Here is a 21967-nt window from a genome sequence, read left to right on the forward strand (position 1 = left end):
AAGCAACATTCAGATTTGCCTAGGAATCTTAAATCCATCCGTTGGCTTTTGGTATGTTCTATCGTCTTAAAGCTTTTTTCCCCAAATCATTTGTTTTCCTTTCGTGGTTTATCTACGAAGACCTTTTTCTTCCACCTGTCTCTCACCTAACCAGAAATAGGATGTCATTTTGGCCTTAGCTATGAGCCTACATTTGAGGAGTTATAAGCCCAACAGATCTTAACAGGCTGCCAGAGAGAAGAAAACCAGCGGCATCAGGGAGGCACACAGCCAGCAGGAATCCTCAGCACTGTCTGTCTGCCCACAGGCTCTCCCATGCCAGGGGGCCTATCTGTCCTGTGCAGAGCATCCAGACCACTGTTGGTGTTGTGTGCTGTATCCATAATAGGCACCGCAGCACTCTCCTCCACGTGCTGCACCCTCACCCCAGCCTCACCACACGCTGCACCATTGCACACACAAGGAGAGCACCTGGAGCACTGAGGACAAAGCAGACGAGGGGTATGGGTCATCACACTTTGATCAGCTGACACAGAACTATATGCACAGCGGACTTAGGTATCCTGTATTGTGGAGTTAAAATGGGGAACTTTTTCTCATGTGTAACACTTTTAATTGTAGATGGAGAAGCAGAGAATGTTGACTGAGAAAGCAAAACTAGATTCAATATGACCTCATTTTTGTCTAAAAATACAGTGTTTTACTGGAGATTTATGGATCGTGGGGATTTGTTTTTAATGTTCTTTTAGCATGTGTATGTTTGTGTGTGTTGTATTGCTTTGTGAACCCAAAGCCTTGGATATGATAGTTAAGTATTCTATCATTCAACTGCATCCATAGCCTCCCCCCGCCCCCCCCCTTTTTTTTTTGGCTGGTCGTGGGGCCTAAACTCTGATCCTGGGCGCTGTCCCTCAGCTCTTTAGCTCAAGGCTAGCGCTCTACCAGTTGAGCCACAGCACCACGTCCAGCTTTTTCTGCTTATGTGGTGCTGAGGAATCAAACCCAGGGCCTCATGCATGCAAGGCAAGCGCTCTACCACGGAGCCACCTTCCCAGCCCCCTGGTTTTCTTTCTTTTTTTTTTTTTGGGTCCGGTTGTGGGGCCTGAACTCCGGGCCTGGGCGCTGTCCCTCAGCTCTTCAGCTCAAGGCTAGCACTCTACCACTTGAGCCACAGCGCCACTTCCGGCTTTTTTCTTTTTGCTTATGTGGTGCTGAGGAATCGAACCCAGGGCCTCAGGCATGCAAGGCAAGCGCTCTACCACTGAGCCACCTTCCCAGCCCTCCCCCCTGGTTTTCTTAATAATTTAGTATAGTATCAAAGTTGAGAACTCGGACAAGAAAGAATTAACATCATATAATTAAATGCCTTTCTTATTAACATGTGTTTGTTGTTGTTGTTGTTGTTTTTTCAGTAGGTGAAGTGTTACTTCTAGGCTTTGCGTACCCTAGCAGTCTAGGTGCACTGCAGTAGAGGTTGAAGCAGTTTCTTATTTCTTTTGACTTCCTTGGGTCAGCACCTGTCCTGCCCTTAAATATTCTGGTGGACAGGAAAGAGAAATAGGCTCTGTTGAGAAGTGGGTACTAGCAGGAGGGGATTGAGCTAATAATATAAGAGGATGAAGGAGGAGGCTGAATACTATCGAAGTAGATTGTTTGCAACTACTGAAATAGAATACTGAAACCTATTGAAATTGCTTTGGGAAAAGGAGGAAGAGTGGACCAGAGAAATGGAGGGGTGAAAATGATCTGAATACACTATAAATATGCTTAAAGCAAAAAGCCGAAAGTGCGAGTGTGGCTCAGGTGGTAGAGCACCAGCCCTGAGAAAAATTGCTAAGGAACAGCACCCAGGCCCAGAGTTCAAGCTCCAGAACTGGCACCAAAAAGATTTTTAAAAAAATAAATTAAGTTGAGAACAAGAGAAAAATATACAAAATTTTTTGAGATGTTTAGTTTCGGCGGAATGGAATCTGGTTTGATTTAGAACTTTGTGTTCAGACCACTGAATAGTGTGAGCATTGTGATAAGACTAGAACCAGATGAATGCAGTTGTTTGTCACAGTACGGTGTCTTGCAGACACTTGTAGTTTTGGTGTGGTGGCACGGCACGCACGTTGTCGTTGATGTCGAGGACTTGACACAGCAGTTTGAGGAAACCTGGAGCTACTGGGGACACCACTCCACTCTGCCAAGGATGTCTAGCTCATGCCTGGCACCAATGGCTCACACTAGCTGCTAGGAGAGTGAGACCTTGAGTATTGGGGCTTGAAGCCATTCCAGGGCAGAAAAGCCTATAAAACTCCCTCTCTAATTAACCAGCAAAATACCAGACTGTAGGCCTGGCTCAAGAGGTAGAGTGCGAGCTTTAAGCAAGCAAGCTGAGTGAAAAGCACAAAACCCTGAGTTCAAGACCTGGAGTTGGTACACAAACAAAAATATCTATCTCACATGTCGCTACCGCCTCGACCAGCAAGGAGACAGGACACCGGACTCTTCTCTCTGCCGTTTATTCAGGACCTTTTAGTAATCTTGTGACCCCAACACCGGGGAGAATTCCCCACAGCCTTAAGTACCCGCTGGGTAGCCAACCCTGATACGCCACGTGGGAACCACCAATAGGTTCAGGTGCGCGGAAGCAAGCCAGATTCTTTGCCTTAGCCATATCAGGAGTTGTTTACCACGAGAGCACTCGCCATCGGGAAGGCGGAGGGCGGAAACCGGCACCATCTTCCAGGTGCGGCCTCTCGCAGCTCTCTACACTCACACATACCCACCCAGTGTCAGATACCTGGGATAGATGGACACAGGATGTGTGTGAGTCTCCAGTAGTGCCTTGTTACTGTCACAGAGTAGGCTGCTGTCGGGAACCAATGGTCAGCAGGTCGTGGCTGTGGGCCAAATACAGCTAATGGTCTTGTTTTATATAACCAGATTGCTGAGAAGGTTTTTCACGTCCTTAAAGAATTGTTCACAGCAGCAGTGAAGATGTGAGTTGGAGAGCCCAGTGTTTGTCATCTGGCTCTTCCTGGAAAAGATTTGCTGACCTCTTGTAGTATATCCTTGTGCTCAGTGGGAGGTCACGTCTTAAGTATAAAAGATTTATTATATGAAATTCTTTACAATTTCAACACTTATACTTAAATATTATTTACTGACTGATTAAAATGTGTGATCCTGATTTGGTATCTCTGACTGTTTTAGGGTTGTGTAGCCTTTACACAAGAGTAAAGCAGATGTCATCTTTCTTAACTTTCTTCCTGCATCACTTGGAATACAGTTGAGACTAGAGTGCACATCTCTTATTGTTGGCTTTGAAACTCATCTGTGAACTGGCAGTGGCGGCACCATCCAGTTGTAGGTTCAGTGTGGAGAGATGGTTGTGGACAGCACTTTTGTAGTGGTCTTCTCTGGCTGGCTGCCCCAGCTAGCTAAGACGGTAGCATCATCAGCCTAGTCAAGACTAACATGTAAATATGGAGCTAGGAACTACAAGATCACACCTCTGTCATTTGTGCCCTGCAGCTTGAGAAGCTTGTGCATTCTTGTGTTATTTCTGATTTTAGAGGCAAAGCTTTATTTGCATGATGTCATTAATTTCACAGATCCTATATTTAGAAGAGTTTTTCAGTCTTTTTTAAAGTTAAGTTCCTTTGACATGTAGGCTGGGTCCTTAGAAGTCAGCTATCACTTCACTGAAAGTCTTCGCTTTTAAGTCTCTGTGTTCATGTGGTGTGGCTATACATAGAAAATGGCAGCTGTGTGAATTTTACCTGGTCTTTACTAGAGATGAAAACGGATGCTTGCACAGCCTGTCTCTAGCACTTGGGTTGTGGCAGTGGTATTCATGTTCATGACAGTTTAGAGGGCAGATGGTCTGCCTTGATTCTGCCAGTCGCAGAGCTGAGAGTATTATCAGTAGTGTGTAATTCCTTGAGAATTAAGTTGTCAATTTAGACTCACATGAAATTTGCTCTAAGAGAAGGACTTGATGGCCCGTTCTTTCTTCATTGTGAACTCATAGGTAATTTAGATACTGCTTTACCAAATGAGAGTTTTACCTATGAAATTAGCCTGTCTCAGGCTTGGGTAGAAATGCTTTAGCACTGGAAAGGTGTTTCATTTCCTTCTAAAGATGTGCTAACATACGGTATTTCCTGGTATGTTGTATTTGATTCTTTTTAGTATATTACAAAAGCAATTTGTGAGAAACAGCCAAACATAGCTAATAACATTTATTGATGTATGTATTACAGGGCCTCATATGTTGCCCAACTTGATCTTGAACTGGGATCAAGTGATCTTCCCACCTCAGTTTCCCAGGTAGGTAGGATTTAAGTGAGTTCTACCAAACCTGGCTGTTGTTGTTGTTGTTGTTGTTGTTGTTGTTGTTGTTGTTGTGTGTATGCTGGTACTTGGTCTTAAATTCATGACCTTCAGTTCTTGGTTAGTTTTTTTGTTTGTTTGTTTTGTTTTTTTTGCTCAAGGGTAAGGCTTGAGTTACACCTCCACTTCTACCTTTTGTGCTGGTTAATTGGAGATAAGAATCTCTTAATCTGCCTGTAACAGCAGTCCTCAGATCTCAGCTTCCTGAGTAGCTAGGATTACAGTCATGAGCCACCAGCATTCAGCAAAAGCACCTGTTTTGTAGCAAGTTGAAATACTATACTTCTCAGCCTGCCTACTTTAGAGATGTGATCTTTATCTCTAGGTCTAACAAACAAGATCGACACTCAGAGTATTTAAAGGTCTGTGTATGCCCACCTTTCTTCTGCAGGTATACTCCTGGTCTGTTCAAGTCCTCCTCCAGCACCTGCCTTTTTAGCCCTTCTATCTCCTCCAAATCCCTACCTCTGTCTGTTGGTTATTTAAGAATGGGAGGACACAGGCCTAGGTGCTGAACTGTTCATGCTGGAAATTGTCTGGCTGACAGTAGCTCCTTAGCCAGTGGCCTGGGAGCTCAGGACCACACCAGCCTCAGGGCTCCTGATGGCTGCCTTGGAGGGGATTGGGGCTTTTGTTGTTTATTACTTTCACCGGCGTTTGGACAGCAATGTCTGGTTGGAAACACTTTACTCAGTACATTCTGCTGCTCTTACAATTGCTCTTATAATCCTTTCTGTTTTTCAAAGTTCAGTGGACAACTGAGTCCAAAAAATCCTATAGCCAGAGAACTATGCCCGCTTCTGGGACCTTCCACTTCCTTGGATCCTTCTCTTGGATTTGCTGAGAATTGATAACAAATGTGAAAATCCCTCTGCTATAAACTGTCTTGTTTCAGTCTATACATGTTGCACTTAAGAAAAGGATCAGAAATAAAAATAATTTAGTTTGTGGTTAAAGAAGCTGGGTATTTACCATTAGTCTGTAGTTCTGTTGTATGGTTGGGTGTTCATGGCAGTGCTGTGTGATTTTGGCCAGGTATTATATCTTTGCTTCATTAGATAACTGCTGCTGTTTCTAAATCTCTGTGGGAATTTTTAGGTGGTGGTTGCCCCTTTGAGCCATCCTTAAATATTTTAATGTCTTCTCTCTAATGGCTGTGGCTTCTCTGGTTTTTGATCTTGGAGGATCTAATAAAGACATAGGTGCATACATGCTCAGAACCATCTTTCATGAGAGCAACCTCGTGCTACATTATATATTATATATACATTACATTATATATTATGCATAATATATGTTATAAATTGTATACAATATATAATATAATATTATATATTATACACATACATTGTATATATTATATGTATATATTATATATACCACACATTGTATATATGTATATATTATATATACACATGTGTCTCCTGAAATTCCCTTATAAACATTTGTGTTTAGTTTTCTCATGTCATGTTGTACATGTTATGGATGACTTGTCCTTTCCCCCTTTTTCTCTGTAGGTTCTTTGCATTTGGAAATTGTGCACTTCTTTCTGTTGCAACCTTGTTAGTTAGCCTTTGCTCTTTCTTTCTTTTTTTGCGAGGCGGGGGGGGGGTGGTCCAGTCGTGGGGCCTGAACTCTGGGCCTGGGCGCAGTCCCTCAGCTCAAGGCAAGTGCTCTACCACTTGAGCCACAGTGCCACTTCCGGCCTTTTTTTTCTGCTTATGTGGTGCTGAGGAATCGAACCCAGGGCCTCAGGCATGCAAGGCAAGCGCTCACCACTGAGCCACCTTCCCAGCCCAGGCTTTGCTCTTGTGTGGTGGATACACTCAGATTTTCATACCTGTCAAGGCCTGGAGGCAGTTTGTAGAAATAAGATCTAGTCATTCTTCAGAGTTTTCCTTGATTCCCTCTTAGCCCTTTCCTGCCCTGTCTGCTCTTGCTATAGTATGTCCTGTGTTATACCTTTTTTCTGTGGCTTTCATTTCTTGCAACTGTTGTTTTCACTGGCATTTTCCATAAGAAGCCTTACATGGAACCAAAGAAAATGGTTTGTTGTTTGCTCAAAGATGAAGACAAAAACCTGCAAGTTTGCTCCTTTAGAATATGCTGTCTCTCACCATTTGTGGATGAAGATTGCTGCTCTGACACCTCTCTTGCTGTCCTATTTGCGTCTCTGATACCTTCTTTGTCCCTTTCACCCTGGAACCCCTGGGCAGATTCAGACACTGTTAGTGGCCCTAACTCTGGCCCTGGCCCTGGCCCTGGCCTTGCCTGTCTGCCAGGACAAGAACGAGAGCTAATTTTCAAGATGCCAAGGTAGCCTTTAGATAGGAGAGGGCAGGATTCATGCGTGCGCGCGCATGTGTGTGTATGTGTGTGTGTGTGTATGTTTAAGGGGAATCAGTCAAACATGTGTCCGCCAGTTCAGAAAGATACACAGACAGTAGACATCTATAGAGAATGTGCTGACTCTACAGCATGGCCTGTGGAGGTTCTGCCTGGAGGGGAGGGGAATCTTAGCTCTGAATGGGGAACGAGGAGATAATGAGGAATTCATGTCATTTGTTTGGCTGAGGCTAGGCCCAGGCTCTGAGTAAAGTAACATGAGCTTGAAGCACCATACAAGCATGAGCTGAAATGGATTGGCTAAACCCCAGTGAATGCCCTAAGAGGGCTGTGGAGCTGCCAGTGCATATTGGGCACTTACCGTGTGCTGATTGTTTTCTATAGAACACAGATCATCTAATTCTCTCAAAGGCTTAGAACATGATGGTCTTCTCTCTCCCCAATTTATGGATAGAGAAACTGAGACAGATGAATTTGCTCGCTCACCATTTCAGCCAGTAGTAGTGGAGCCAGGCTCTGAGAGACGCTTGGTACTGAAGTTTACTGTGCAGCTACTTCTTGGACCACATATTGAACTAGCAGACTAGGTGCACCTGGAACAGTTCTATGGTCTTGTTCTCAAGTTGTCTTCATTCTGTTAGATTACTATATTCAGTTGGAACAAGACAGGGATTCTTTTAAGGCTAGACAAACAAAGATCAAATCAGGCCAAATATAGAGGATACTAGAAACATTTTACTGGATGTTAATTTCTTTTTCAAAGTTTAAAGTGTTTCCTAGAACATGAACTGTGGGTCCTTCATACTGGACTTTGACCTTTGAACTCAGTGGTTTATGAATGCTGTTCCTTGGTCATCCACTGACCAGACTCACTGCTGCTCTGTTTTTGACTGCAGTGAACCCCCATCCAGTTATCTAGTAAATTGTAATCCAAAGCAAAGACCTAGGATTTTGTGAATCCCCTCTTCTTGCCTCCGATCAGCCCTAAGCTTTCCTCTGTATCTCTTCCACACTTCTCAGCGCATACATGTGCACATTCTGTTTTAGCAATAAATTACTCAGAAAGCCATGAATCTGAGCTGATTTTCATATTAGAAGTTCACCAGAAGTACAACTTTAAACAAAATATATAAAACAAAAGTATTTGAGCTTAGGGCTGGGAAGGTGGCTCAGTGGTAGAGTGCTTGCCTTGCATATGTGAGGCCCTGGGTTCAATTGTTAGCACTTCATAAGCAGAAAAGGGCAGAAGTGGTGCTGTGGCTCAAGTAATAGAGTGCTAGCCTTGAGCTGAAGAGCTGAGGGACAGCGCCCAGGCCTCAAGTTCAGGCCCAACAACTAACCAAAAAAGAAAAACGTATTAGGGCTTAAAATGTTGATTTTTCTGTCTTTTTGGCAGCTGAGATACTGTTTAAAGAAAATGGACTTAGGTTTAGGAACAGAAAACTGGTATGAGTATATGATGCATATTATTTTCATATCCTGAACTCAGAATGCAAGGGATAATTTCCTTTATCGCTTTTCAGTCTGTCACCCTTTCCAAGTAGGAAGTTAATCGTTGCAGACACTCAAGGGAGTAAATAGTCTTTAATTTTACTCACGTTTTAACATAGAATTGTGTGTTTCTTTGGAATCTCAGTATTTAATGATTAGAGTGAAGAATGTATGTTAGGTCCCAAGTGGTTTTCTATGAGAAGAATCAAGTTGAATTTTATGTAAGACATTGTTCTAGCTACTCAGTGTGGTCTGTAGATTGGATAGAGTGGAGAGAAGAAGGGAGTATTTTCACTATGGAACTTTTAAAATGCATTTTTGCTGTGTGAAATATCAGATTGTGTGTGTGTGTGTGTGTGTGCGCGTGCACGCATACATGCGTGCACGCATGTATACGTGCACTCGTGTGCTTTCCCTTGGCCTGTTCTGCCTAGGCTAGTGCTCTATTTTGAACCACAGCTCTTTCTGGCTTTTTGGTGGTTACTAGGAAATAAGAGTGTCATGGACTTTCTTTCCTGAGCTGACTTCTAACCATGATCCTCAGAATCTCAGCCTTCTAAGTAGCTAGGATAACAGGCGTCAGCCACCAGCACTAGACTTCAAGTTGTTTTGTTTTTTTGTCTTAGAATGTTGGCTGTGGTTAGATACAGTGGCTCAAGCTTGTGGCTCTAGCTGCTTGGGAGGGGAGGTGGAGATTGGAGGCCTCGAATTTGGGCACACACTCCTTCCCAGTAGTGCCTGCCTGTTAGCTCATTGACAGGGAACGCACACAGGACGATTCCAGTCCTTGTTGGCCCTGGCATATCTTGAAAATAACCAGCAGAATGGCTTATTGGTAGAGTGCATCTTAGCTCATGCAGGGCGCTGAGTCCAAACTGGGAGCCAGAGGTGGGGAGAGAAGGTATATCAGCTCATGCTTTCCCCATTTTTTCCCCTAATGGTATTGGATTTGAACTCAGGGCCTCATGCTTGCTAGGTAGGTACTATATCACTTGAGTCACAATCAAGATTTACTTATCTTTATTTTCTAATTAAAATACATATATGAAAAAGGAGGGCAGCCTGCCAGTAGTAATTCTAGCTATTCAGAAGGCTGAGATCTGAGGATCATGGTTTGAAGCCAACTCAGACTAGAAAGTCATTGAGACTCTTATCTCTAATTAAACCTCAATAAAGCCAGAAGAGGAACTGTGGCTCAACTGATAGAATGCTAGCCTTGAGCAAAAAAGCCCCAGGACCAGCACCAAACAAAACAAAAACAGTTAGGTTCTGTTAGCACACACCTACAATCCTAGCTACTTTGAAGGCTATGATCTGAAGGTTTCTGTTCAAGCCAGACCAGGTATAGAGTAGCAGTCTCCGTCCATGAGAGTATTCTTTTTTTTTTTTTTTTTTTGGTCGGTCATGGGGCTTGAACTCCGGGCCTGGGCGCTGTCCCTCAGCTCTTCAGCTCAAGGCGAGCGCTCTACCACTGGAGCCACAGCGCCACTTCCAGTTTTCTGGTGGTTTATTGGAGATAGGAGTCTCACGGTCTCTCCTGCCCGGGCTGGCTTTGAACCGCGATCCTCAGATCTCAGCCTCCTGAGTAGCTAGGATGACAGGCGTGAGCCACCAGCGCCCGGCAATGAGAGTATTCTTTATGCTGGTTCTGGGGCTTGAACTCAGGGCCTTGTGTTTCACTTGACTTTTTTTTTTTTTTCCTTCAAGGCTGGCACTCTACCATTTGAGTTACTCCTCCACGTTTGGCTTTTTGCTGGTTAATTGAAGAGAAGCATTTGGAGTATGTCTGCTTGGGCTGGCTTCAAATTGTTATCCTCAGACCTCAGTGTCCCAAGTAGCTAGCAGTTCAGGCCTAAACCACCTGCACTAGCTTTTGAGACTGGTTTCTGCTGACACAAGGGACTTGACTTGAGTCAAAAGATCAACTGCTGATTGAAGGAAATAACAACAAGGGATCTGATTGAGGCATAAATGAGTTGAGTCTCATTACCACCATCAAAAATGTTCACAAGCGTCACCAGCAAAGTCAGTGCCCACATTTGTCAGGGATGTTGTGTGAGGCCTGGGTAGGTGAGCATGGAGAAATGGATTTCTCTTCACTCCTGGTGTGGTTGCCAGGCAGTATTAGCAGTTCACAGCTAGTGGCAGCCGGGCTGAGCTGTTAACTGTGGCGAGTTCAGGGGATACGGATCCTACATGGCTACTAGCAGGTTACTTACTCTTCTCTGTAGTCGGGTACTTTTACATCGGGTTTACTTTGTGAACCAGTTCTTTCTGTAGTGTGACCAGCTCCTCCTGCTTCTGTTCTGTCTGTAGTTTGACTTCCCCAAGCGCCCACCATCCATGCTCTTTACACTGTGGCTCTCTTCTTGATGCCCGCTGAAAAGGCTGCTGAGAAGCAACTGTTTTTTGCTCTTTCTTGGGAACAAATGGCTCCTGGGAGAGCCATTTTTGGATCCATCCATCTCTGGATGAGGCTTTAAACAAGCTACTTTCTGATACTTCAGCTCTTTTCTAACTGTTGTTCCTCATCTCTTCCTCTGAGAAGAAGGCCCAGTGAAGGTCACATCCTTTACCTTTCTCTGTGTTGGATTAAGACAAGAGAAGTGCCTTGAATATGACGCCTCCTCTTTCTTCAGTTCTTCTGCTTTCTTTCCAGTATTCAGAAGGAGAACAGGCATATTTCTATACTTCCTGGCTCTGGTTGAGCTATCTTATCTAATCATGGTGGCACTCAGGTTCTGTTTGTCAGTGAGAAGTGTTGGTGGTTGGAGGTGTCATCACTATCAGTCTGTCCTCTTAATCTCTCTGGTAGCATTTGGATTTTGTTCTTTAATGCAAAGGGTTGGTGCTTGGGAGTATCTTATTTTTATGAATACCTTCAGTGTCTTCCAAACTCTTAGTAAAGTAAGATCTGGAATAAAATCCAAGCTGCTCATCTTTTAATTATTGTAGGGCTTAAACTCAGGACCTGGTACAGCTAAAGCTGTACCACTTTTGAGCCCCAGTGCCATTCTGTATTTTCCTATTCAGGCTGGCTTTGACCCATAATCCTCAGTTCTCGGCCTGCTGAATAGCTAGTATTACAGGCATGAGCCACTGGTGCACAGCTATTTTTTCCTTTTTAAATTTCATTTTTATTGTTATTATAAAGATGATGTAGAAAGAAGTTACTGTTAAGTAAGTCTGGTAAAGAGTACATTTCTTTTTGGACAATATCACCCCTTCCCTTGCCCTCTCCCAGATTTTTGATCCAACCTTTAACTTTGGTGCCTCCATTGTTTCACTCCGTTTCCATCCAAAGCCAAGAGGCTGAGTAGATGTTTCCACACAGTGTTTTCTTGAGCAAGACTGGCCCATCTTCAAGAATGTTGGGATCTAGTTCCTATACTTTGAATCTGTGTGGCTGTTTCTAGAGGTTTTCACCCTTCTTGTTGCATTGGACATTTTCAGGTCACAGACCTTGTGTGCTGCTTGGTTTGCAGTTCAGGAGTCTGGGGTTCTCTAGAGATCTTGGCCACAGAAGACTTGGAAAGTAACAGGCTTCCCAAATGGTTTCTGTTAGGGGTTCAATTGTAGAACATTTGGTGCAAATATTCTCCTTACTCTGGTCATGGTTAAAGGTATGATAATAACATACCTCTTAGTCATTTAAAAGATGCATTTAAAACTTGGCCTACTTCTTGGGGGTTAAATAGTTTTAATTTGCTCATCTGCTGAAGTAGAACTCAGCTGATTTACTAGGATTCCTTCACAGGTTGCCCTACTCCTTAAGAGCACCATTCTTGAATTCTTCATTCTTTTTCCACATCTGTACAACTCTTGCTGTATTTTCATTCTTTTGTCGTTGTTGTTGTTGTTGGTCATGGGGTTTGAACTCTAGCCCTGGGTGCTCTCCCTGAGCTCTTCAGCTCAAGGCTAGCGCTCTACCACTTGAGCCATAATGCCACTTCCAGCCTTTTCTGTTACGTGGTGCTGAGGAATGGAACCCAGGGCCTCATGCTTGTGAGGCAAGCGCTCTACCACTGACCCACCTTCCCAGCCACTGTATTTTCATTCTTTTGTCCATCTCTTTTCAGTACTTTTTTTAAAATCTTTTTGGCACTAGCTAATTTTCAACTCAAGGCCTTGAGCCTACTCAGTTTTCTTGCTTTGTTGATACTACTTGAATTAAACCTCCAGTTCTGTTTTGGTTTTTGTTTGTTTTGTTTAATTGTATTTTTCCCTTTTTTTTGGATCAGGCTAGCCTCAGACCTCAGTCATTGGACTATAGCTGTAGCTATGATTACAAGCATGAGCCAGTGGCACCAGAACTTTGTCTTGCAGGTGGCACTCCACGTACAGTATGCCTGCCCTTTACTTTCTCTGGGAAAGATTGAGTGTGTGTAGGGTGTGCGTGTACACAGACTGACTTGAAATCAGGGCCTGTGCTCTTTCTTGGCTTTTTCCACCCAAGGTTGGTACTCTTACCAGTAGAGCCACAACTCCATTTCTGCTTTTTGGTAGCTAATTAGAGATAAGGGTCAAAGCCAGCACAGGCTGACTTTGAACTGTGATCCTGTGAGCTCAGCATCCTGAGAAGCTGGGATTGCAGACATGAGCCACTGGGTCAGCTAGGAGTCATTATTTTTTTTGTCGGTCGTTGGGCTTGAACTCTGGACCTGGATGCAGTCTGTCCCTGAGCTCTTCAGCTCAAGGCTAGCGCTCTACCACTTAAACAACAGCTCCACTTCCAGTTTTCTGGTGATTAATGGGAGATAAGAGTCTCATGGACTTTCCTGCTCAGGCTGGCTTTGAACTGTGATCCTTAGATCTCAGCCACCTGAGTAGCTAAGATTACAGGTGTGGGGTACTGCCTTTCTGTAAAATTCATTCTTTTTGGAAAGTTTTTTTTTTTTAACCTGTAGTTTTTAGTTCAAACCTTTGCCCATGTAGTTGTCATACCTTTCCCTCTGTTTTGGTTGAAACTCACTGATTCATGAAGGCTTACCGGACAATATGAATTTACCTGCTTTAGGCTTGATGCACACATATTAAGAGCTTGAAGAGCCCTGGGAGAAAGGACTGTGTATCCTCTATTTACAGCTGGTGTCACTGCACATATGTTTAGAGCCGTTGCTGAGGTGAGGAGCTGGCCGCCCACACCGCCCTTCTGGAGCGATGGGGTGCTGTTTAGTGGCGTCTGTTCACAGGAGGGCACCAGCCCTTTGGCCTGTGGGAATCTGAAGATCACTCCGATCTCTGTCTGTTCTCTTTTGATTTGACTGCTCGATTACTTCACCCAAATAAAAGGTCTTGTGATTCATTTCACACAGAGACATTTGGAGACATAGTATTGTTTCATCTCTTGTCTCCTTCCCGTGGTGGAGCAGGACATCGGTGTTTTCATTTGGTTTTTTCGGCCTATCTCATCCTTTAGAGAAAGAACTATGGACTTTGTCCTTTTCTCACTTAATTATGTATTATGTTTTTCTAACTAGACACATGAAATCACTTATATTATACATACATTTCTTCTGTGTGTTGACAAAACTTTAAACTATCTGGAAAGTAAAGCATCCTGTGACCACTTCACAGGGCAGCCATCTCTTACTCGTCATTTGCTGCTACAATACATTCAGAAAGATAGGATGACTTAGTAAATCTTGTTGGTTGTTTGCTCTTTGAGAATAGTGTGAAAGCTGTACCTTTCCAAGGACTATGCATGTATCTATATCCTATCTTTTTTGGGGGGAGTTTAGAAATGGGTCCTAATGAACCCTTCATTTTATCTTATCATTTTATTATATAAAGAGCTTCATATTATCAGTTGAGTTTATAATTTTGTGTGTGTCTGTGTGTATGTACATACACATATGTATATGATGGTCCTGGGGCTTGAACTCAGGGATTGAGCACCATCTCTTGAGCTTTTTTTTGTGTTCAAAGCTAGCACTCTACACTTGAGCCACAGTTCCACTTTCAGCTTTTGGCTGGTTAATTAGAGATAAGAGTGTGACAGACTTCCCTGTCTGGGTTATTTAACCATGAACCTCATCTCTTGATATTCATTCATTCATTCATTTTGTCTGTCAGTCATGGGGCTTGAACTCTGGTCCTAGGCGCTGTCCTTCAGTTCTTCAGTTCAAGGCTAGCTCTCTACGTTGAGCCACAGCACCAGTTCTGGTTTTACTGGTGGTTTATTGGAAATAAGAGTTTCACAGACTTTGCTGCCTGGGCTGGCTTTGAACTACGATCCTCAATTCTCAGCCTCCTGAGTAGCTAAGATTACGGGAGTGAGCTACCAGTACCTGGCTTTTCTTGATAATTTATAACAAAAAATATCTGCCCTAATCTGAAATTGAAGAGGGCGTGTTTGTCCAAAGCTTCACCAGACATTTGAAAGCATTTACTGCAATTGTATTATAAACTTTTATATAAGTTGAGAAGCATACATACAGATATTAATTGTAACATTGTAGTGTAGTATAAAGTTGGGGGGGAAACCTCCCAAATAGAGATCGATATTTTTTAGATAATGAATACCACACTGAAGTTATAATAAAATAAAACTGTATGTATCATGAGGATCCACATGTATGTTAAGTATAGGCCCTGGCTGTTTCAGGATTAATGTACTCAAAATGGGTTATATCTTCTGAGCTTTGTTCTTTTTTTTGGGGGGGGGGGTCCAGTCATGGGGCCTGAACTCTGGGCCTGGGCGCTGTCCCTCAGCTCTTCAGCTCAAGACTAGCGCTCTACCACTTGAGCCACAGCGCCACTTCCGGCTATTTTTTTCCCTCTTATGTAGTGCTAAGAATCGAACCCAGGGCCTCATGCATGCAAGGCAAGTGCTCTCCCACTGAGCCACCTTCCCAGACCTGTTCTTTTTTTCTGTTTCATTCTTTTCATTTTGTCACAAAGTACTAGCAGTTAATGATTTTTTAAAAGACCTGCTTTTTACACTTTACAAATGTCATAAATGTTCATTGAAGAGTAAATGCTTTTGAGTTTGACCTAACTCTGATGTCTATTGATTGGCTCTACCAGGTTTCAACTTTTTCTTTTTCTTGTTTAGTTGACAGGTATAAGCCTTGAGACATACCTGGTTAGTGCTACTCTTTTGGTTGTGTCAAGAAAGAACCTATACCTCTCTGATAGTAGCCTATACCTAATAGTAGAATTCGCTTCTACTGTGGCAGTGAGTTGACAGAGGTCTTCCAACAGCCCTGGACAACGTAGTCCAGGCCTGGCAACTCAGGGCCTGGGTGCTGTTCCTGAGCTTTTCTGATCAAGGCTCGTACTCCAACACTTGAGCCACAGTTCTACTTCTGTCTTTTTTGGTCGTTAATTAAAGATGAGAGTATCAAAGGATTTCCTGCCCAAACTGATCTTCAGATCTCAGCCTTCTGAGTAAGTAGGATTACAGGCCTGAGCCGCTGGTACCTGGCCATATTGCTTAACCTGATTTTTCTTTTCCATTTCAGTAGATTGAGTCCGTGCTGTTGACACATTTTATCTACTGTGACTTGTTTCACCTGCACTTTAGTGTGTCGTATGCTGCACTGGTACCTACAGCTACTTTCCAAGATGGAGATGTTCTTAGCTTTGGGGTTGCTGGCCTCTGGTGTGAAGGCTGAACCTGGACTGGCATGGGACTATGTCTTGGATACACCTGGTCAGCTAGCTTGACCACATGTGAGGGCTGGTCCTGGCCTCTAGAGCCCGGAGGACAGTAAGTATCCTGCCACCTCCAAAGTGGTTTTCCATGCCAGCCTTTCACTTTGAGTAGGGCCAAACAAGAATCATTTGAGCTTATTATAAGCACATCTAGTTTCTGTGGTAAAATCTCCTTGACATCATGTAAGATGATGAGCCAGATTGATGCTCCTCCAAGTACAGGCTTTCTTTCCTGGAGCTAGCCCTGAAGTCTGGGCTGACTTACTCCAGTTTTCCAGGAGTCAGACCAAGAGTAGCTGAGGGCAGAGAGGGCCATTTATCCTGACTTCACATAGAGAATGGCCACTCATGGGGTCATCTACACTTTTTTTTTTTTTAATTTTGTTCAGATGTATTCCTATGACAGCTGTGAATATCTGCTACCAGCTTGGTGGCTTAGTAAACAACAGAAATCTGTCCTCATGGTTTTGGAGGCCAGAAGCGTGAAGGTAAGGTGCTGGCAGACTGTGGTTGCTCCCAAGGCTTTGAGTGGAGCTCTACTACTGACAGCACTTGGCTGTACATCTCCAGGCTTATCTTCTTTCTTCTGGCTAGAAACCTAGCTCTTGTAAGAAAGTTTGCTCAGGTAATCTGCAAAGGAGCTAAGTCTTGAAACCCTCTAACTTAGTAGTCATACTCACTATTTGAAAGGGGGTACCATAAGCCTGTTTTTCTCCAGGTAAATGTATGTTTCTGTCTTTATTTCTCCTTTTAGGTTGAAAGCTGATTCAGATTTGACTAGAGTACACAGGTTTTAAAAGTTTAGTTTGAGTCATATTCCCCTTGTAACTCCTGTCTTAGCTTGCATAAACTTAGATGTTTAGAAACAACAGTTTATGTCCCAGTTTAAGAGACTGGGAGGTCCAGAGTAAAGAAAAATTTGTGTCTGGTGAGGGCTCCCTTTTGGTTTTTAGATGATACCTCTGTGGAAAATAATGAGCAGGCTCTGTAAGGGTACTCTTTCCATTCATGAGGCTGCACCCTCCTGTCGTAATCATCTTCCAGTGACCCATTCCATTGGGGTAAAGTTACAACGTGAGGATGTGTGGGGCTCACTGCTACTCAGACCATAAGACTGTCCTGAGATACAGAACTTCTCCAAACACTTTTTCTCCCTCTACTATATATAGTATTGCCTGTTATAATTCTAAATATGAACAGAATTACACTATAATGGAGTATAACACATCCTTATTAGCATCTGAGTTCCTGGTGAATTGTTTTTGCCTTTGCCTCCTAATGCTCCTTAAAAAAGCAGAGCATGTATGTGGGTGCGGAATCTCTGCTCAGACAGGCCTTTGTCAGAGCAGTGTATTGACTTTTTAGAAAAAAGGCATTTGTTGAATCCTGTAAGCAGATGGCTGCCCTGGCTCAGCAGGAGAGGGGTCAGCACGGAGCCCTATCAGACTAGCCACAGCGTGGACTGGACTCCTAAATCAGTGCCCCCTGCACACTAAGGTGTGCTTGTGTTGGTCTGTGCTCGGGATGAGTGTTTTGGGGATGACCTTGGCGGTGACCCCTGTAGATCCTGAGTAGCAGAGTGACATAGTAGGTTGATATGGTGGCTAACATGCCATGAGGGGGTCTCGAGGGAAAAACAGGAGTTGACAGAGTTGTCTGTATCCCACTAGTATTCTTGAGTGTGGAGGCCAGGACCCTCACCTCAGAAAGGGTGTAAAACGTTGATCTTCAGGCAAAGAGAAGAGGAGAAAATCTTTTGGATTGAGGTGCTTAAGTGTGTGGTCAAGGTTATGTTGTGGTGTTCTGTTACTGAGGAGAGATAAATATATTATTTGTACAGTTGGACTTGTCTACAGTGTATTCTTGTACAGATTTTTTTTAACACACACTGCTGGGCACCACTGGCTCATGCCCGTAATCCTAACTACCTAGGACACTGGAACCTGAGGATCACATTTTAAATCTAGCCCCAGCAGGAAAGTCTGTGAAACTCTTATCTCCAGTAAACTACTCAGAAAAAGCAGGAAGTTGAACTGTGGCTCAAGTGGTAGAGCGTTAGCTTTGAGCCAAAGAAAGGCAGGGGCAATGTCCAGTTCCAGAATTCAAGCCCTAGGACTGGCAAAAAACAAACAAAAATCATACATACTATGCCAGCCCTGTGAGATTGAGTGAACGTGGTGATAAGGAGTCTGAGCTAGGAATAGCCCTTCCCCCTTCTGACATTTCATAAGCAGTGCTCCACAGATTATCTCCATTCATCTGTTTGCTTTGGCATTTGACATTGTAGCTCTTCCCCCACCTTTCTCCTTTTCTCCTTCCGGTCCTCTCCCCTTCTCCATGGCTCATGCTTGCTAAGCAAGCAGTCTACCACTAGAGGGATGTCCTTCAACACCTCCCCACTTTTTGGTTTTGGTTTTGAGATGGGGTTCTATGAACTTTGCCCCAGCTGGCTTCAAATTCTTTCCTTTCTCCCACCCCCCAAGTAGCTGGACATTATATTTTTGAAACCCTTTTATCCCCTTTCTTGTAGTTCGTCCTGCCTTATAATCAGATCCCTAGAACAGATAATTGCAAAGGGGGGGGGGTAATTTATGGGGCATGTTAGTCATGCTCTAGAGGAAGTTTCAGGACCAGCTGGGCTCCTGGGCCACTACCCTGGCCTTGCATGGGTGAATGCTGCCTGGGCGGCCATGCCTCTTGTAAGGCATCCCTTGAATGTCCTATCTTCTTGAGGCAGTGGGTAGCTGTGATGTTGACTTTAGAGCTCCAGCAGCACCAGCATTCACACGTAGGCCTGGCATTCTTTTAGAAGGTGCTCATGGACCCAAGCCTGTTGTACTCATACCTATCTGATCACTGAGTGTGACAGTACTTGCACTTCAACCAGGTGCCACTCGGGTCTCTTGACTCTGTCCCCTAAAAACAGCACAGTATCTCTTAAATTTCCCAGATGTGGTAGCACAAGTGCCTGGAGGACTGGTGTGTTGGCTTTGTGGCAGGGAACTGCATTGCTGAAACCTGAATCAGCAGAGTTAACACTCTACCTCAAGTTGCCTGTGATGTTGGCCTTCACATCCTAGTTTAGAAACCTTAATAAAAGGCCTGAGCGTGTCCTGGGTGACCCGAAGCATGTTGCATGGTCCTGGTTGCCGTGGCCCAAGAGCAAGGGCAAGTGTCTAGCCATCCAGCTGCCCGTGTGCCTATGAGGAACCCAGAAAGACTCAACTGACACGGACTCCAGGCCATCAGCCTCCTCCGCGACCTGACCTGCTCTTGCAGGCCTCTGAGTTCTGTGTGCTGCAATCCTTGGAGTCCGGCTGAGAGGCTTCCATACAGCTGAGATTGAGACCTGTGGTTTTAGCCAGAGGTGTGTATGTGAAGAGGCTTCGTTCCAACATAGTCCCATACTTGTGCACAGCAGTGCTGAGTATGGCCTGTAGGGCCTGGAAAGGGGGCGGTCCAGCTGTCCCTTCCCACACACACCACGTAAGAACTGGCTATTGAAAGCTTCACGTGACAGTGACTCCTGAGTGCAGATCTCCTGCAGCTCCGCCCCTCTCTGCTCACTCGCTAGTACCCTGATGCCTTGCTGTCTGGTCCTGGCCTGGGAGGGCTACTGTGCATTGGTCTGCACCAGCCCTCTGGGGAATACAACAAGGGCCGCATGAGTAGAAAGGGGCTGACGTCACCCCTTTCAGCTCTTACCTCCATACGCCGGGAGCCAGGTGTCTCAGAGTGGCTCACGCCTATAACCTAGCTACTCAAGAGGCTGACGCCTGTGGATCCAGTTCAAAACTAATCTGAAAATAAAAGTCCCTGAGACTTAATTCCAGTTAACCGGCAAAAGGCCAGAAGTATGGCTTTGGCTCAAGTGGTAGAGTACCAGCTCTGGTACCAAGACAAAAAAATAAGGGTGTCTTTGTTGGATATTGTTGAAAAGTAGTCAGAGGGCCAGTTTTGTCTTGTTCTTTAAGGTGTAACCGCTGTGAAGGAAATTGCACATAGGAGTACATGGTAATAGGTCTTACGTCACATACACCTTTGCAATCACAAAGACACAGAGGTCTCCCCCAGTAATGTCTCCCTTACTTCACGACCATGGACCCTGGGTGCACACAAAGCCCACTGCCACGTGTTCTTCCCTTGCTTCTGGAATCCAGTGTGTCCTGTGAGCCCTTGTGTGCAGTATCTGGGTTCCACCATGGGCCGTCTGCTCTCTTGATAGTGGACCTCTTTCTTTAATCCCAGTTCGAGTCTGTTTTATTCAGGTTAGTATGCACATACACGATATGTCCTTGGTGGGTAGCTTCTTCCATCAGAGGGATGTGGACAGAGCCTGTGCTGAGCTGTCCTTGCTCAGGTCTAGCCGGTTCACCTGCCTTGGCTATCTCCAAAGCTCCTGGCTGCCTACCTGAATGGCAGCCCCCACCCCCACCATCACATCACTTTGTATTCACTGTGCCCAGTGACAGCCTGGGTTGGAAGTGGTAGGACCTCAGTCTTCTGGGGGATGAAGCTGATGAACAGAGGCTGGCTTGCCAGAGAAGAGGAGACATGTGATAGTGAAGCCAAGGCTGCTTAGTGGAAGTAGAAATGACAAGCATCCCATTTCTTTCTTTATTTCTTTGAGCTCCAGAATGAATCCAAGGCCAGAAATCCAACATTAGGCATGCACACGCATACGCACACACGCACGCACGCGCACACACACACACACACACACACACAGTTGATTCATATCCCTAGCTTTATTGCTCCACCACAGCACCAGGCACAGATGTGGTCCTTACTGGGTGTGAGAACTGCTTTGTTCTTGTCTGTTATAGGCATACCTGATAACAAATGGAGAGCTCTGAACCAGTTAAGCAACATTTCTGTTTCTGAAATGTTGTTTCCTGTAATGAGAAAAGCTTCTGCTTACAACACACTGTACACACATATGCACTAGCACAGATAACAGGTGATAACAGAATGATGTTCCTCATGTGGCGGTGAGTGTAATACTTTCTGAAATTTTATACTCTGATATTTCACTTTATAAGCCAGACATGACTATGCAGCCTGTAATACTAGGCCTAGGGCAGGTTTGAGTTTGAGGCCAGAATGGGCTAAATAGTGAGACCTCCAAAAAAGAAAAATAGTTTTATTCCTCATTGCCAAAAATGGAGGCAGCCAGATTGTCCTTCAGTAAGTGAATAGATGAATAAATGGTGGTACAGCAAGACAATGGAATGTTATTCAGTACTAGAGAGAAGATTATTCAGTGTTAAGGGGAGAACAAAGCAGAAAACCGCGGAAGAACCTGAAATAGATACACTACCAGAAGCCCATCTGAAAACATGATGTGCCGCGATGTTCCATGGCATCTGGAAAAGGCGAAACGAGAGAGAGTTAAAAGACCCAAAGTTGCTGGCGATTAGGGAAGGCCAAGGGATGGGTAGAGAAAGCAAAGAAAGAAATATGTTTAGGGCAGTGAAGCTGTGATGGTAGACACAAGTCATTACCTGGGTCAGACACAGAATACACAATGCCTAGCACAAACCCTGACACAAACTGTGACTCTGCCGATAGTCCTGTGTTGGCAGGTTCATGGTTGGTCACACATGGACCTCTCTGGTGCAGAGCATAGAAATGGGAAAAGGCTAGACGTGTGTAAAAGGAGGGCCATGCAACTGTGCTTTCTGTGCTCAGTTTTCTTGTTCAGCATGCCCCACAATAATTTTAGGACCATGTTCATGATGGAAAAGTTTTAACTCCTTGGTCTGAGCCCTCCTTGGGATAGCAGTACTGCATTCATGGGGACTGTGTCCTCCAGACCTACTGTCTAATAAGACATGTGCAGGCATGTGTGCATACTCCAAAAGATGCCTGTACCCCCTGAGAATGCTGGGCAGGAACAGTTTAGGATTCTTGGGGTTATGCCTTGGTTCTTTGTAGCTGCTACTAAATTCTGAACAGTGGAACCTGTGCCGTGACAATAAAACCATACGTAGGTACTAAGATGGTAAATGCAGGTAGCAGAGGAGGAGACTGGACCTTCTGCTGAATTCCATTCTTTTCCAGCAGGAAGGGACAGTTTGTCTCAGCT

At 44.4% G+C, this 21967-nt stretch overlaps 1 protein-coding gene across 3 annotated transcripts in view; it reads left to right on the forward strand.

The window, feature by feature from the left end:
• Ankrd11 (ankyrin repeat domain containing 11) overlaps positions 1-21967 on the forward strand; it is a 149069-nt gene that overhangs the window by 78533 nt on the left and 48569 nt on the right. Inside the window, exon 1 of one of the 3 annotated variants that reach the window (XM_069987846.1) lies at positions 4303-4320. The exons of the other annotated variants lie outside the window; for them this stretch is intronic. The gene's annotated coding sequence lies outside the window, so the exon portion shown is untranslated. Of the gene's footprint in view, positions 1-4302; positions 4321-21967 lie in introns of those variants that run through there. 3 annotated transcript variants of the gene reach the window in all.

This window comes from Dipodomys merriami, unplaced genomic scaffold (assembly GCF_024711535.1).
Source record: "Dipodomys merriami isolate MVZ:Mamm:240054 unplaced genomic scaffold, mDipMer1.0.p SCAF_348, whole genome shotgun sequence".
NCBI classification, from domain to species: Eukaryota; Metazoa; Chordata; class Mammalia; order Rodentia; family Heteromyidae; genus Dipodomys; species Dipodomys merriami.